Source organism: Rattus norvegicus, chromosome 13 (genome assembly GCF_036323735.1).
Source record: "Rattus norvegicus strain BN/NHsdMcwi chromosome 13, GRCr8, whole genome shotgun sequence".
Lineage (NCBI taxonomy): Eukaryota > Metazoa > Chordata > Mammalia > Rodentia > Muridae > Rattus > Rattus norvegicus.
This window is the reverse complement of record NC_086031.1, coordinates 79435318-79448565: the sequence shown is the minus strand read 5'-3', so window position 1 is coordinate 79448565 and position 13248 is coordinate 79435318. Positions and strand designations below refer to the sequence as shown.

General features: G+C 42.5%; 1 long non-coding RNA gene across 1 annotated transcript; it reads right to left on the bottom strand.

Annotated features, from left to right (window-relative positions):
- Positions 1 to 5333: 5333 nt before the first annotated feature.
- LOC120096205 (uncharacterized) lies at positions 5334 to 10709 on the bottom strand. Its single transcript, XR_005492367.1, has 3 exons — positions 10462 to 10709; positions 8849 to 8999; positions 5334 to 5452 (listed from the first exon to the last, which is right to left on the bottom strand). It is a non-coding gene; the product is annotated as an uncharacterized LOC120096205 (long non-coding RNA).
- Positions 10710 to 13248: the final 2539 nt, after the last annotated feature.

Sequence of the window (13248 nt, the reverse complement as noted above, 5' to 3'; positions counted from 1 at the left end):
ATGTTGCTTATACCATTCAGGAAATCCAGGTAGGATAGTCCTAGAAAATTCTAGTGCGTGTAGTCTTTAGGGGAGATTCCCTAAGTTCCTGTCATAGCAACAACGAAAATTGTCTGTTGAAAATGTTTGGAAGATCTCAATCAATGTAGCCAGGGACCTCATGCTTCATGCTTTCTGAATAGTAGCCCTCTTATATCAGTCAGTGGATAAAGCAATTACAGCGTGAGCGTTCTGACTGGAATTCTGACCTTTGGAACCCATTAAAGTTTTCTGAGATACTTCGTGTCTGTAATCCGAGTGTGCCTTTGAGGAGAAAGAGGGCAGAAGCTTACAGGGCAGTTATCAGTAGTGAATGATAGGGGGACCCACCTCAAACAAGGCGGGAAGAGTACTCGAGGTTGCCCTCTGGCACATGTTCCCTCTACGCATGCGCAAATGGACCAACCTCCAGCTCAGTGGCCGGAGATTCAGAATAAGAAGCCTCTGTACAGAGAACTCCTGAGGTTTCCTCTAGGTCTTACATTCTATTTGTCCCTGAGTTACCATCATTGTGATCACGTGTTAACACTGCCAAGTTTGACCTACATTATTTGGTCTGTGCGTCTTAACATCTCTGAGTTTCTGGTGTCTAGTCAGAACTGTAAGGATTAACAGAAGTAATAGTGTTTAAAAGTCTGACCGCTTCCCTTTCACCTCTGTGGGAAATCATATAGACATATAAGGCCCCCTTCTTGAAGACATCCACACATATTCCCTGGGCCTTCTAAATAGGTGAAATCATACGGCAAGGGACTTTGCAGGAGCATGCTGCTTCGAGACTTCCAAAAGGAAAGATCCTGAGTTATTCACCTCAGGACTCAACCTAATCACATTAACCCAAAAGGCTTATCCAGCTGGAGTCCCGGAGAAGTGGAAAAATAAGGAGGGGGAGGGGCAAGAGGAGTTTGTGTATGCACAGCAGACGTGCACACACTTTACACACACTTCACACACACCACACACATAACACACCACACACATATATACACACACCACACACACATTACACACATACACATAATACACACACAAAACCACATCCACCACACACATACACACCCTCCACACATATATACACACACACATACCACACACACACACACCACACCACACCACACACACCACACACATATATACACACACCACATACATATGCACATACACACCACACACACACACCACATACACCTCCCACACACACCACACAGACTCATATACACACACCACATACATATGCACATACACACCACACACACACACCACATACACCTCCCACACACACCACACAGACTCATATACACACACCACACACACACTAAACACACACTACACACATATATACACACCACACATATACCAAACACATACCACACACATATATACACACCACACACACACACCAAACACACACCACATACATATATACACACCACACACACACACCAAACACACACCACACACATATATACACACCACACACACACCAAACACACACCACACAAACACCCACCACACACACATACATAACACACACACACACACACACACACACACACACACACACACACACACCACAGACATATGAAGCAATAGATTTCCATTGTTTCAGAATAAGTCATTAAGTTTGGGGTAATTTTTAAATCAGTCATAGGAAACCCTATCACCACTTCTTTTCCCTGCTCTCATAGCAACCTTATCTCAAAATGACAGAAGGGTTGCTTGCTCCTGCATTGACCTTAAACTAAGATGTTGCCTCTTCTGTGGTTTCTTATTCTCCCTTGTTAGTTACACTCCTCATTTTTACCTCAAATTATATTTATGTGTTTGCTTATACATGCAGGGAACGTTAGGCAGCAACAACCAGGAGAGCGAGGGGACTTTGAAGAGAGAGTTTCCTTCTCGGAATTCCCTCCAAGGTAATGGAGAGGAAGCTGTAAATCCAGCCGGCCTTTCACATGACTGAGCATGTGGTCAGGACCTGTCCGGGTGGCTTCCTCAGGTCCCTTCCACTCCCTCCCTTGCTTATCAGAATGGCACGTGTCTTTTCTAGATTTCTCACTCTGATTTGATGGTTTTCAGCAGCTGTAGGTTACTGTCTAAACCTGTGCTGGGTAGGTCTCTTCTAGGGTGTGGTTTCCACACACCCGTGACAGTTGCGCTAAACTTGGAAAACAGCTAGGTCTTAAGCCACAGCAGAGCCTCTGGTTTATAATTGACTGGGATCCCCAGGGTGACCCTGCAGTTCCTTAGAGCTTGCTCATTGATGAGAGCTGATGGCAGAAGACTCGATCAAGCTTGAAGACAGAGAGCACCAAGTTTCTACACACCTAATCAACCCATGTGGCTCAGGTTGTACTGTCCTTTTGTTTCCCTATGAAGACAATCCTTGGACCTATGTCAGGATCAGATATCTGGAGTGTCCCTCGTAGAAATGATGCCAACACACACAGCAGCCAGTACATGCGTGAGTGGGTGTCAAGTTCAATCAAGACTAGAATCCACACACAGTCCCAGAGCTCAACTAAAAATATGACTATAGGTCATAGCATCTGAGGGTAGCATGTGACCTGCCAAGCCCCAGTTACCAGAACTTGGAAGCAACGTAGAAAAGACAGATTTGATTCCTCCAAGCTTTCACAGCCCTGTTTGAAGGACCTTGAGCCAAAGCACAAGACAGTTTCACTGTAAGCATTTCAGATGATTGTCGGGACGGAAAGTTCAGAACATCTCTCTGTCTTATCCCAGGCCATTGACCTAGCTGTTGCTTTGGCTGAATTTCCCCTGGCCTCTTGGGGCTCTGGTTGTCTAATAAGACCTTGTGCTCAAAGTTTCCAGGACTCAACACAGCTTCCTTTCATCTTGTCTCGGCTAAATCGCTTAGCTATCTAGATCGTAAATTCCAATTAAGGAGATGCAGTATCATAATCTAATTTGCTTCTCACGACACTGCCCTATAAATGTTTATTGTTAGCTCTTCTTAAATGTGTGTCAAGCTATACGGTTGCTGTGAACAAGCTTATTTAAAGCATCGAGTCAGGACTGTAAGAGAAAGATCCTCAGGACAGAGGCGAAAGACAGAAAGCACATTTTGGATTCGGGAATTCTAGGTTGAAATCCCCAGGCACCCTGTGGCACCTTTGGGTGGCTGTGAAATGTCTCTGTACACATTTCTTCTTCTGTGAAATAGGAGTCATTAGATCTATGCATTACGAAGGATCCTCTGAAACCTGTGTTCTCACCGGGGTCTCCAAGGCCCATGCCTAGACCTACCTAGTCTCTGTCTTCGTCCCTTCCTCTTGCCAGCTGTTCCTCTTGCTCTGTCCAGGTCGCATTGTTCTCATTTCTCCTTGAAAAATCCTCTCTCTAGGTAAGCCTATAATTTGCTCCCCCATGTCCTCAGGTCCTTCGTAAGCATCTCCAGTCCATGGAACATAGCATTGTCATCCCTGCAGAGCACTCCCTAAAGCCTTCCCTACTGAGGCCTTCATATTCACCCTTCACTCTTATGCTTTATTTTACAGACTACCCTCCCCCACTGACTGCATGGAGAGTTGGGGTACCTCTATTACTCACTACATATCCATGGCAACTAGGAAAAAAATGGTAAAGGAACCAAAGGGCGTCATAGGCAGTGGATATGAGCAAAACACATTGTCATCAGTGAAAACGCCATTAACAAATCCACTGCTAATTAATTTTTTTAAAAAAATGCTGAAGGGACGGCTGAGGAAATGTGTATAAAGTATTGATGTTCTGCAAAGGTATTAGCGTACGACTGCTTAGTGCAGAAGATTTAAGGGGAAATCATGTGAAAGAAATGTTACAGAACTTTTCTTGCTGGTCCAAAATTTAAACTCACTTTGTGACTTAGGATGTCAGCTCTCACACTGAAGTCATGTGTTTTGTACAGTGTAGAGGGTAATCTAAGGCAGCCATATTTGTGGCTTTCAAATGAGCGAGTTTAAGTATACAGTGATCCAAAGCTAAATAATAGAATAGACAAAGAATAGAGAGAGAAGACATCATGAACGTGAGTACTCAAGGCTGCTAGCAGAAACCACTGAGGGAGCCTCAAACCTAAGGCAGCCAGCTGGGGTTACTAATTGAGAAGTCTGGACAGAGCAGAATGTCCCTCAGGTGAGGCTTTGGAAGTAAATAAATTACATCAGAGAGGTAGCATCATCAACAGAGGACTTACACACTTAGCAGAAACCAGTGAGGAAAGGCCCTTTGAGGCAATGAGCTCAAGTTCCTGATTGAGAAGCCTAGACAGACAGACACCATCAAGTCACTGATTCCAACACCCAGCAGAAATGGACTAGGGAAACTGAGGCACTTGGCAAGAATTCCTATGTTTTCCCTCAATGGCTGAACTTGAAGCTTTCCTTTCCCACTGTAGGACTTTCTATTACAGGATAAGCTGTAGTAATGGCTGTTGGAAATAGTTTACCTCTGGCTGTTCTAAAGGTCACAATGTGTTACTTGGGTTTTTTTGTTTTGTTTTGTTGTTGGTTCATTTTGTTTTGTTGGTTTGATTTGAGTTTTGTTTGGTTTGGTTTTTTGTTTTTTGTTTTTGTGGGGTTTTTTCCTCTTACAGACCTTCCTTATCACAGAATTAGCCTAGCCACTGACCTTGGACAACACTTTGAGACAAACTTGGATCTGAAGTGGGAGGGGCAACCTTCCACCCAGAGCCAGCTTCTCAGTGATTTACAAACATACTGTGTATTACACCATGAAGGAAAGCACTATCTAAGGGGATCTAAGGGATCAGACCTGAATTGTCCCAGAGGTAGTGTGACCTTCCCTCCAGTGAGCAACTCGAGGCTGCTCCATGATCCAAATGGGGATTACCAACTTCGGAGGTGACAAGATGGGGAGCAGAGAGGAGGACAGCAGTTACTCTCTGAGTAATATAACATAGACTGGTCACGGTGTGGGATGCCATCACAAGATCTGGACTCAGCTCCTTATTCTATTTAATAACGGAAGGAGAGGAAAATGTTCCCTTCCTGAATCCAGGGTTCAGTGCCTATAAAAATAACCATTATTTCCCAATGCTTTCACTTTATGTGCAAGCCTCATTGATAAGAAATGAGGCCATGTACCTGAAATGCTTGCAGACTATTAATCTGTACACAGAGGTAGGAGGTTGGTATTATTGTTCAGGGACTATTATAGTTCAGTATAGGCACTATTGGATCTCTTGACCTCAAAAGTACGCCACTTAATCATGCATACAAGATTTTTACTTTGAGGTGTTAGGCTCTGTTTGGCAAGTTCGTTCCCAGTCTGTGACTTTCCTCACCCGAGGCTTTGGTAGCTGTCTAGCACATTTGCTTTCATAGTCAGATGGTTCTCCTCCAGAGACCTAAGCTGCACTGCAGACACTTACTGTATTTGTCTTTGCAACCTGAGAGAGAAGAAAGAAAAAAGTCCTTGAATCCAGTGACCTAGAGAAGAGCAGAATGGAGAAACCCACACTGTTTTCATCCTTGCGGCCTCTTATTTCTATGGGTTATGACCGCTGCCTGGCCCCTCCATCACTACCAGGCATTCATCCCAGGGTTCTGTCCAAGACATTGATGAAGGAGAGGTGAGTGGGTATTAACAAAGCTTTGTGAAAGACTGGGTAAAATGATGGCCCTTTTGTCAGCCATCCAGTTATCCAATACAATGCCTCAAAGTTCTGGTCACACTTCTGGTCATATTTCTGCCTGACTCTGGTTTTTTGCTTCCACCAAACTATTTCACTCTGTAAATCTTCAGTCCCCTCTCCACTTACAATCTCACTTCTCTTCTACCTCATATTCTGTGAGGCAGCAACCCAACTAACCCCAGAAAACCACCAACCCAAGAGTGGGTTGCTTAGTACTTTTGTTTAAAGGTTTAAGAAAGTGGAAAGTTTTAATGTGACAGACTTACCACAAAGCAAGGGTGGAGGGCACTGGCAAGATGGCTCAGTGGGTAAAGGTACTTGCCATCAAGACTGATGGCCCAAGTTCAATTCCCATGACCTACATCTTGGAAGGAGATACCCAAGTCCCAAAAATTATCTTCTGATCTCCATATATATGTCATAGCACATGCATGCCCACACATGGGCACACATGCACACACACACACACACACATACATGTGCACACAGACACACACACAGAGGTACCATAATAAAATACATACATAAATACATCACTAAATGTAATAACTTTTTAAGTGGGGAAAAAAGTATCATGAGCATGTGTAAGTCCTTTGGCAATCTTCCTCTGAAGGTTGCTTACTGGTCTCCACAGCTGTGTCCGGAACATAAACTTCTTCAGACTCTTCTGGCTTCCTGACTCCATCAGTTCCAGTTTCTGTTACCTTCTTGGGCGCGAAGGCCTAGTGATCAGTGTTAACATCTGGTCTTCATCTTCTTTCCCAAAATGTTTGAGCATCCCGGTTTGTCAGGACAAAGGGTTGTCTATTTCAGAGAAATGTTACAGTTCTCAGCTAGGAAGCAAAAGTGGCTGGCAGTGGGTCTGGTCTCTAGGAAGACTGTTTACATTTTACTGCGCCACGTTTGAAAACTCTGTCTTTATTCTTTAGTTTTATTATGCGTGTATGTTCTTTACACAAAGATGGTGATGTTCAGTACAATGTTTTCATACATGCATATCATCTACTTTGTTTGAATTTACTTCCCATTTACCCCCCCACTTCCAAATGGTCTCCTTATTCTTCACAAATAGTCCCCCTTTTACTTAGAGTCAGAGATATATACTCACTCATGCTCATACACAGACACAGACACACACACACACACACACACACACACACACGCAATTGTACATATGATACATACATATAAACAAAGAAATTGTGCCATTTGCATGGGTAGAACTGTATATCATCATGTTAAATGAATTAACTCAGACCCAGAAAGACAAATGTCACATTTTTCTCTCAGTATGTGGAATTTACATTTAAGTGGAGGGGGACAGGAAGAGACTCACTGTAGTCAAGGGATACTTGGATTAGGGGATTAGGGAGGAAACCTTAGAACCCAGAACCCATGTCAAGGAATTCAGAGGCCCAAAGGGCTCTTGTGAGGGTAGAAAGGAAGAATGTGGAAATCTGTGCAGGAAGAGTCTATGCCGAGTGTCATTTTCATCATCAAGGGCGGGTGACTCTTATTTATGTTTTCCTTTGCTCAGGCCTTAATATTTTAAGCGAGCTTTTCCTACTAGAGGAGGAACCATAAACACACGTTTTCTTCAAGTCAAACATCACATGACTGATAGGCTTTTGGGAAGCTGCTGCATGAAGAGTGAGGAGGAGCCTGGAATGCTGGGATGTGACCTGCAGGTCTCCAGAAGCAGGGATCTTGATCACCTACGGTTGAGCATCTGTGGCCAGTTCATCCTTCAGCTGTGGCTCTCTAGAATGGAAGACGGCAAAGGAGGAAAACCTCTCACAAGGCTAAAGGGAAATGATGCTTCATTTCAAAGGGAGGCTGCTGGAGAGCCACTGTCAGGGCTTCCCAGGTCCGAAAACCCATCCCGACCTTTACCACATCTGCGCTTTTGCCAGCACCCACTCCTGGAAGAGCATTGCCACTTCACTGACTACAACTGGAACTTTCTTTCCCTTCAAACCATCCCTCAGTCACATTTGCCACATGGGTGAGACCAGCATTTGCCTTCTTAATTTTTTTTCCTCCCTTTGTAACACTTGTATCTGTGATTGTCTGTTGTCTGTCTGTCTGTCTGTCTGTCTGTCTGGTTAACTGTCCATCTCATCATACCAGGAGCCTACAAGTATTTTTCAGAAGTTGCTAGTTTGCTGGTTGGCTTTGATTTTGAAGTGCTGTAGCAAACTGACCTCAGATTGTCAGGACTCCTGCACCAGCTCTCAAGTATTGAGAGACCGGGTAAGTACCATCACATCCAGTTTGCAAAGGCTTTCTGAGAAGAGCAGATAATAAATCCTTTAGATTTTTTCCATTCAGCTTCTACTGTTACTGCTCAACTCTGCTGCTGGGTCTATAAGAAGCCATAGACAGGACCCCATACAGCTGTGTCCTACTATTGATTTCCATATTCCATGAATGTGTCATGAAATTTTATTCTTCTTACTTTATTGCATTTTAAAACATAAAAATCATTCTTAGCTTGCAGGTAACAGACCGTATTTGGCCTCTGGGCTGTAGTTTAGTGAGTCCTGGAATAGACCGGAATGTCCAGAAGTAGAATGAGTCCAGTCCATTCACTGTTGAGTCTCTAGCAGATGTTAATGGATGATGCATATTGTCAGGCTCAAAGCAAAAGGCTTATTGACTTGTTGGAAGGCCAAAGGAATGGAAGGATAGGTAGTAAAACTTTGAACTCAGGAAACCTCCAGGCCAAAGCTGAAGACAGGCTACTAAGCACCAACACTCAAACGTGCACTGTCTAAGCTCCACCAGTGCTCCCCAATATGACGAGAGCCCAACAGGCTCAGAGCAGTCTTCTGCAAACATTAGCACCTAGGAGGCGTAAGAACCTGTGCTACCACGGCCTGAGTTTTACTGTTTTCATGGTTTGGAGGAGGGAGTGGTTCGTTTGTTGGTAATGGGGGGAGATGGGAACCGTCCGTTTGCTGGTATAGGGGAAGCTACTGGTTTATACAACTCATTGGGTCTGTTCAGATTTGGGTAGTTTAAATGATATTTTTAAATGATAGAGTTTAACTACCACATTAAAATGATTTACTGTTACTGGGAGATTTTGAAAGATGGCTCAGTCAGTATGGCTCCTTCCACAAAAGCATGAGTTCAGATAACCATTACCTGCATAAAATCCTGGTATATGGCAGTATGCATCTTTTGTTAACCCTAGTGCTTGCAGAAGAGTGGGAATGGAGACAGGGTAAACCCTGGAGACCATTCATCAGCCAGCCTAGGCCAATCCATATACTCCAGGTTCAGTGAAATACTCTGCCTTAAAACCAAGATAGAGAATAATTAGGAAGACACTCAATGTTGACTTTTGGCTTACTTCTGCATACAAATCTACCATACATATTCACAGATACACATATACATACCATAGATAGATAGATAGATAGATAGATAGATAGATAGATAGATAGATAGAAAAATAAAGGAGCTGTTGATTCAAAATGTGGATAATTTAGGATTTTTTAAAACATAACCATACTAATTTTTAATGTAAATAGCAGTGAGTCATACAAAAGGCACAGAATTTATGTGTTTGTGTGGGCACATTTTATATCCTCAGAGGCAATTTTCACTAATGACTGGTGTTTCGATTACTTTGAAGTTGAGTTATTCTCCAAATATATTATCATTGCCTTAAACATCTAACTTGTCCTTGACCCATCTCTTGCTGAAGGCTTTTGTACTCAATTCCAATGAGGCATTTGTATTTCCAGTATTTAGGGAGACCTCTTAGTTGTCTAATCTCATGTTTTAATTTCCCTTTAAGATAGGAGTCTTTGCCTAAATCCCACTGGGCCTGGAAAATCATGGGACCTGCATTTGAACTCAGAGAAGAAAATGATAATCCGTTTCATTATATTCATATTTATATGAATGTCATGTTGGGCATTCCTCCATCTCTAAATATAGACATCAACATTAACAGTATCTATGACTCTGCCTCCAATAGAAATGATAAATATATTCTATATTCCTTTGGATATACTGAGCTGGGCTTTGTGGCCATTGCAAGTTGATACCTCCATTAGTTATTAGATTTGCTTTTAAACTCACTGTGGGGTAATTAATTTAAGGAGTTAAGTAAGAAGGATTTATTTTTCTAAACCCCCAAAACATTGAAATACTTTTATAATTGAATTTTAATACAATTTCTTTTGGGGGATTCTATGTACCTCATTAAATGAATTTTTAAAATAATTCTGAGAAAGGAGTCTCCAAGCATCACTAAGCTACTAGTGTGTTCTATGATCCAAAAACTTAAAAATTCCTGCCCTGAAATAACCCTCATGGCATCTCTTACTCTTCCTAAGAGGGAAAGACCATTATCGTTTAGAATGAAGTGTCTTTCCATAGGCTCAAATAGGCTTTGAATGCTTGTTTCTAGCTCTTTGGGCATTTTGGAAGGCTATGGGACTCAACCTCTAAGGAGATGCTTGTGAAAGTCACAGCCTAGCCTCTGGCTCTACCGTGCTCCCTACTCCCTGGCCTGCCACGATGGATAAAGCCTTCGCCACAGGCTCCACCTTTATACCTCCCACACCCTGACAGATGGAGATGCTCTGGTGCTCTGTAACTCTTCCCACCAGTTGTTTCTGCCAGGCATTTTGTCAGGACAACATGAAAATAACCAACGTAACCTTAATGAGCTACTTTTCCGTTGCCGTGATAAAATACAATGGCTAAAAGCAGCTTAGATGTGCAAGGGGCTTGATTTAGCTTACAGTTTGAGAGGCACGGTCCATTGTAGCACAGAAGGCAGGGCAGCAGGTGTGTGAGAGCAGCCTGACTCTGTGACCACCGGAAGCTAAGACAACAGGAAGTTGGGTCCCCGATGACTTACTTCCTCCACCAAGGCTCCACCTTCTAAAGGTTCAGCTCTCCCTAAGAGTGCCACCGACAACTGAGGAGCAAGTGACATTTCTCATTTAGACCACCACACAAACCTTCTCACCTAATTCAGTATGCAATATGTATATGCATAGCGACACATCCTTTTAATCCCAGGACTTGGGGGAGGCAGATGCAGACAGGTATCTGTGAGTTCATTGCCAGCCTGGTCTACATAGTGAGTTTCAGGACAGCCAGGGCTACTTGGAGAGACCCTGTCTCAAAACAAACAAACAGAGAAAAGAATAAAAAAGAAAGGGAGGGAGGGAGGGAAGGAAGGAAAGAGGGGGGAAGAAATGAACTTATTGAATGAGCAAAATGCTCTCAGCACACCCCATCTTTTGTCTATCTGGTGGAAGCTTGTACTTACTGACTCTCCTTCCTCCTCCCTTCCATCGCCTCCATACTTCTCATGGCCGCTCTCTACTCACCAGTAAAGAACTCTAGGAAGGCTCTGATGGTGGGGAGTGCTATAGCTATACAGAACTTTACCCCTGGAGTGTAATACTAGGAAACTCACTGCAGGCTTAATCTAAACTGTGATCCATTTTTTTTCATCTTTATTAACTTGAGTATTTCTTATTTACATTTCGAGTGTTATTCCCTTTCCCGGTTTCCGGGCAAACATCCCCCTAACCCCTCCCCCTCCCCTTCTACATGGGTGTCCCTCCCCATCCTCCCCCCCATTACCTCCCTCCCCCCAACAATAACGTTCACTGGGGGTTCAGTCTTGGCAGGACCAAGGGCTTCTCCTTCCACTGGTGCTCTTACTAGGCCATTCATTGCTACGTATGCAGTTGGAGTCCAGTGATCCATTTTTGATTATTGAAAAAGTGATATTTTGATCTTATATTAGCCTGATTTCTCTGTCTAACCTAAACTTGTTTTTAGTTTGAAAGGAAAATAAAAAAATTCATTATGAGTCTCCTAAAATCTACATAGTAATTTTGAAACTATAATTCCAAATTTTTCTTCCTTTTTTCCTTTCTTTCTCTATTGCTTCTTCATTTTTTTTTCAACTACAGAAACTTTAAAATTTTGGATCAGTTTATCTTTTCCTTCTGATTTCACCCACTGTCTTATGTTTAGGAATATCTAATATGTTTTCTAGTCTTCCTATAAATTATTTTACTTTAAAATCATAAATAACCAGAAATTTATCTCACTATATGCTGCGGCATGGAGGTTCTCTAAATGGCTTGTTTTCTAACTTCAGACAACTAACAACAGTAATTACATTCATGTATATAATAAAATAATGGTCCCTTATGTTCTTTGGTTCCATGAAAACTTTTGCCGCATGTTTACGGTGCCAAATTCAGTTCTTCACAGTATAACTTCAACCTGGGAGAAAACTAATTCTCGTCCCGGGTGTATTCAAGGGTAGATAGATTCTGCTGGCCCATCTTTTTATGTAAGTCCCATATGAACTTCATTGCTATAACCTGATAAGATGCATTGTTATACATTACAGCGTGGATCCATAAGGTTTTTCTGTGTAAGAAGACATCTCAACCTTTGTTGGCTTAAAGGCCATAAATAGCAGAAGCTAGGGAAATGGTTCCATTTGTGAAGTGCTTGCCTTGCAACAAGAACTCTAGCCCAATTCCCAAAACCCATGTTCTTCCTTAAAGCAAGGCAAAGTAGCAAGCCATAATTCCCGTGCTGAGGAGGGAGGGAGGGTAGATCTATCCCTGGGCTCACTAAACAGCTACTCTAGCCTAGTTGGAGAGTTTGAGGGCAGTAGAAGACTGTCTTCATTTACAAAAACAAAGATACAAACAAAAGCAATGGGTTACACCTTGGAAATTATACCCAAGATCCTCTGACTTTCGCAAAGTGTGCACACCCGCATGCGCACACACACTACAATATTTGCTATTTTTCATGACCGCATAGGCTAACCAGACATCTGTTCTAATTTGGGCAAAAATAGCTAGAACAGGAAAATCCATAATGGCGACCTTCACTCACAGGATCAGTCCCATGAAGACCATGTGAGGTGTCGTGTCTTTCGCCTTCAGGGAAACGCCCCAGCTCTGTTCCCATGATGCATTTCAGATCCGTGCAGCAAGAGGAACAAGTGTCTGTGACCAAGCATTTTGAAACCCCGTTATGTCATATTTCCTTTTATTCCACTGGCTGGGGCCAATCAGGACCGAGTGCAGAGTCCATGCAAAAAGATGGCAGCCACAACTCTGCGTGGCAGGGATCTATGCGAGCCACCCTTTCTCAAACAAGCTACGTGGTAGATCTCTTAAAAGTGTTCCAGACACTTCTGAACCTTTTTCTTCTCTCAAGTATCATTTTACCCAAATCTTCAAAGCTTCTGAAAATAACACCAATGGCATTTTTATGTGATAAATCTATAAATTAGTAGAGACATAACTGACTTTTATTTAACATCATACATATCCTTACTTAATTAAATATTCTTTTGACATTTTTATCTACATCCTCCCTCATATTTCTAATTATAGTTATTCCGATGTGTGTTATATTTTCTGCTATCTGCATTATTCTCAATTATGAATCCAGTTACATTTTGAGCGTATGATCTAAGAAAATAGAAATAAATACACACAAAACCAGTCTCTTCTTGCTCCTTTCCATATATGTCT